We start from the raw sequence: 5,098 nt of genomic DNA on the forward strand, positions 1-5,098 counted from the left end.
ACACTTTCTCATTTGCCTTCCTTAAGGTGGTATTGAATGCTTCGGTTTTGTGTGCTTTCTCCCAAACTGCAGTCAGGATAGCTTTCTGTGCATGCTCACTAGATGTTTGCAAAGATTTTCACTCACTGTTTTGGGGAGAAGGCACAGGGAGCTGACACAGGCTACACAGAGCATTTGGGGCATGGTAAGGTCCTTTGGGATTATCTGAAGGCAAGCCATTCTGAGAAGCTCATGGCAAGCTCTGTGTCCATAAAGTGGTTAGCAGTATCCACAATTTTTATAATATTCTGAGCCCTGGTTGCTATTTTCCCTGACCCTCCTTACCCTTTAGTCATGAACAGTATTCTGGATTAGGCAAGAAAGAAGTAGTATGTTTGACAGCATCCTGTACTGCTAGAGAAAGTGAGAAGTCACCCAGTCACTTTCATGGTCCTCCATGGGAGAAACTGGAAGGCCAAGAGAGTCTCTTGACACTGAGCTGTGTCACCATGTGGTAGTGGTGATGTCAGTAAAAAAACAAACAAATAAACAAACTGTTCCTCTTACCATCTTCAGTGCATCTACTCTCAGAATTTTTTGCTCCTACAGTGTGCTGAAACTTGCCTGCTGATTCCATGAAACCTCATCCCATCCAAAATGTGAGCCCAACCAAATAACTTCCACTAGTTTTTATGTACAAAAAGTCTGTCTTGCCTCATGCTGATTTTTTTTTTAATTTCTCAAAGATTCATTAATCCCAGACAAGCAGCAACTATCCTCAGTGTGTCCATGTCTCTTGTATGTGGCCCCAGACCTGGCATTGATTTCAGCTGGCCTTTGGTTCACAGCTTAACCTGTCCTTGACACAGTCAAACCCAGGACAAGTAGCAGCCATTGAAAAATAGTATTCTAGCTCTTGCTGGGAGGATCAAGAAAAAACACAGGTGGCAGATGATCTTGGCCTGCAACCAAGTGTAGAGATTTAAACCATGCCAAAGTACCACCAAACTACCTCCACAAGGGACACACTTAAGGTGTGGACTCAGCAGGCCTAGAGACACACTGAAATTAATCCTGGTCAGTGAGGTCAGCCCCCTGCACAGCAGATCCACTGTTGTGGTCATAGCTTATCTTTATTGCTCAAAAGCCTGGGGTAAATCCCTCCCATTGACATTCAACAGTAACAAAGGCTCAACTACAACAGAATGGTGCACACAGCCAACACTGGCTGCATAACAGGAGCACCAAACTAAGGTGAACAGGAAGGCTCTACCACTGGGCTCTACAGAACACTTACGACATAAGGCCACTGTACCAAGACTGGAAGACATAGAAGCTTTACTTAGTATTTAGAGACAAAGACAAGGAGTTAGCCAAAATGAAGAGAGAGAGAAATATGTTCCTAATAAAAGAACCAAAAAAAATTCCAGTAAAAGAACTAAATAAAATGGAGACTAGCAATTCAGCAAATGCAGTGTTCAAAACATACGTTATAAGGATGGTCAATAAACGTAGGAGAAGAGATGATGAACTTAGTGAGAACTTCAACAGATAAGTAACATAAAAATGGAGACAAAAAAACAAAAAAAGAACCAGTCAGAAATTAAGAATACAAAAACTAAAATGAAGCCCTGGCCGGTTTGGCTCAGCAGTTAGAGCATCGGCCCGCAGTCCAGAGAGACCCTAGTTCAGTTCCTGCTACGAACACATACCTCAGCTGCAATTTGTCCCTGGCCCTGGTTGGGGTTGTGAGGGAGGCAGCCACTTGATGTGTCCCTTTCACATCGATGTTTCTCTCTCTCCCCCTCCCACTCTATCTGAACAAAAATGGAAAAGTGTCCTCGGTGAAGATTAACAAAAAAAAAAACAAAAACAAAAATGAAGAATATATTAATACAATCCTGGCGAGGAGGTTCAGTTGGTTAGAGCTTTGTCCTGTACATAAAAATTTTGTGGGTTTGATTTCTAGTAAGGGCACACACCTAGGCTTCAGGTTTAATCCTTGTTCAGAGCATGTATGGGAGACAAATGATCAATGTTTCTCTCTTACATCAATACTTGTCCCTCTCCCTCTCCCCCTGCCTTTCTCTCTAAAATCAATTCTCTCTCTCTCTCTCTCTCTCTCTCTCTCTCTCTCTATATATATATATATATATATATATATATATATATATATATATATATATATCTCTCTCCTTGGATGAGGATTAAAAAAATACATTATAGGAAAACAACTGCAGAGTTGATGAAGCAGAGGACCAGATCAGCAAATTGGAAGATAAAGAAGGAGAAAAAACCCAATCAGAACAACAACAACAAACAGAATCCAGAGTGGAGACAGGATAAGGAACCTCTGGGATAACTTAAAGCATACCAACATACACATTATAGGGGGTGCCAGCAGCAGAAAAGAGAACTAGGAAATGAAGAAGGAAATAGACATACAAGTCCACAAAGTGCAGAGAATTCCAAAAAACATGACAACAAAAAGGCCCACACCAAGATACATCAAAATTAACATGGCGAAATTTAAAGACAAAGAGAGCTTTAAAAGCAGAAACAGAAAAACATTTAATTAACTACAAATAATCCCATGGGACTGTCAACTGATTAACCAACAAAAATTTTGCAGGCCAGAATTTTCTTGTGTAAAATATTCAAAGTAATAAAAAGCAAGAACCTGTGACAAAAATTATTTTACCCAACAAAACTATCATTTAGAATAGAATGTCAGATGAAGAACGTACCAGACAAGAAAAAGCTAGAGAAATTAATGACAACCTAACCAGTTTGATAATAAATGTTAAATGGTCTACATTAAAAAAAAAAATAAGAGAAAATATATAAACAAGAACCTAAAAAAGTACATATAAATCAATAATTATTATAAATACAAATTAATTAAATCCTCTAATCAAAGATATACAGTTTTTAAATGAATAAAAGAACACGACATATACATGTTATCTAAAAGAGATTCACTTCTGATCAAAAGACACACACAGACTAAAATAAAGAATATATAAAAATATATTTTATGAAAATAAAAACAAACAACAAGGAGCTAGGGTAGCAATATTTATACCACACAAAATACATCTTAAAACAAAGTTTCAGTCACTGGTTGAGGCACATATGGGAGACAACAGATTGAGGTTTCTCTCACATGGATGTTTTTCTCTCTCTTTCCAACTCTCTCTCTCCATCCCTTTATTTATAAAATCAGTTAAAAAAAGAGAGAGAGAACATATCCTCAGGTAAAGATTAGAAAAATAAATATAGTGGCTAAATAGATAATAAACCATGACGTGTACATATGCCGTTTAAAGCGATTCACTATGGGCAAAGACACTCACAGATTAAAAGTAAAGAGATATAAAAATATATTTAATGAAAATAGAAGCAAACAAACAAAAAGATGGGATAGCAGTATGTATACCAGACAAATAGACATTAAAGCAAAGGCTATAACCAGAAACAAAGAAGGACCCAGAAATCCACTTATGGATATTGATCCGATGAAGCTCAAAACACTAAATCAAAAAGACATAAGCATCCACATGTTCATTGCAGCATTATATGCAATACTTAAGATATGAAAGCAAACTAAGTATCAATCAGTAGGTAAATTGATAAAGACATGGTTTATATATATAATGGAATGTAACTCAACCATGGAAACAATAAATAAATAAAATGTTGCCATTTGCAGCCACATGGATGGAACTAGAGAGTAATACATTGTGAAATAAGTCAGACAGAGAAAGACAAATGTCATATGATTATACTTATATGTATAATCTAAAAAAATAAATAAACAAAAAGAGCAGAACGAAACAGACTCATAGATACAGAGAACATTTTGATGGTTGCCAGATGGGATGGATTTTGGGGGAATCGGTGAGGGGATTTAAAAAGTAGCAATTGGTAGTTACAGATTATTCATGGGGATGTAATGCACAGCACAGAAAATATAGTCAATAACATTGTAATAACTAAGTATAGTGTCAGATGGGTGCTAGGTTTTGGGGGTGGGTGATCACTTTGTAAGTTAAATAAGTGTCTATTCAATAGTTTGTACACCAGTAACTAATATAAAATTGTTCATCAACTCTAAAAAATGAAAACACTATTGAAGAAAAGATTCTTTGTCTTTAATTTTTTTACTTTTTAGTTATGATAGGTCTTGGCGTGGTCCTCTTTAGGTTTATTTTGCTCAAGACGCCTGTACTGCCAGATATGTGTGTGCATTTTTAGGAAAGTTTTCAGTCATTATTTCTTCAAATAGGTTTTAGTCCCCAGCCCTCTTTCTTCTTCTTCTGTTACCCCATGATGTGAATATTGTTATATTTGATGTTGTCCCAGAGGTCCCTTAAACTTTCTTTTTCTTTTCTTTTCCTTTTTGCTGTTCTGATTGGGTGTTTTGGGCTATCTTGTCTTCCACATCACTGTTTTGATCCAGTGCTTCATCTCATCTCCATTAGATTCCTTGTAATGTATACTTCATTGCAGTTATTGTATTTTTTATTTCTCACTGGTTCTTTTGTATGTTTCCTATTTCTACTTTTACATTTTCTGTCCATTTGTTGAAGTTTTCACTAACACTTTCTCATGTTCATTGGCCTTCCCTATTATAGTTAGTGTTCTGAACTCTGTATCTGGTAGATAGCTTGTCTCCATTTTGTTTAGTTCTTTGCTGGAGTTTTTTCCTGTTCTTTCCTGTTCTTAGTCTCCTCATTTTTGCTGCCTCCATGTTTTTGTTAGATCTCCCACATATACCAGTCTTGGCACAGTGGCCTAATGTACTAGGTATCTTGTGGGCTGCAATAGCTCAATCTCCCTGTTCACCTGAGGTAGGTGTTCTAGAAGTGTCCATTGGGAAGGTTGTCTGTGCTCTCCTATTGTAGTAAGACTTCATTGCTGTTGAAAATTCGGTGGGTGCATTTGACCTTCAGGCTGACTGACTGTAAAAATTGCTCATAACTACACTGGACAAACTATTGTGTGGGGGGCTGACCCCATGGAGAAGGATTCTCTTTATCAGGGCTCTGGTGCCTGCCAAGTCTACTCTTTGGATATGACATTCTTGGCACTAATTGTATGCTGCTCTGATGTGGTC

Source organism: Molossus molossus, unplaced genomic scaffold, assembly GCF_014108415.1.
Source record: "Molossus molossus isolate mMolMol1 unplaced genomic scaffold, mMolMol1.p scaffold_m16_p_7, whole genome shotgun sequence".
Classification (NCBI taxonomy): domain Eukaryota; kingdom Metazoa; phylum Chordata; class Mammalia; order Chiroptera; family Molossidae; genus Molossus; species Molossus molossus.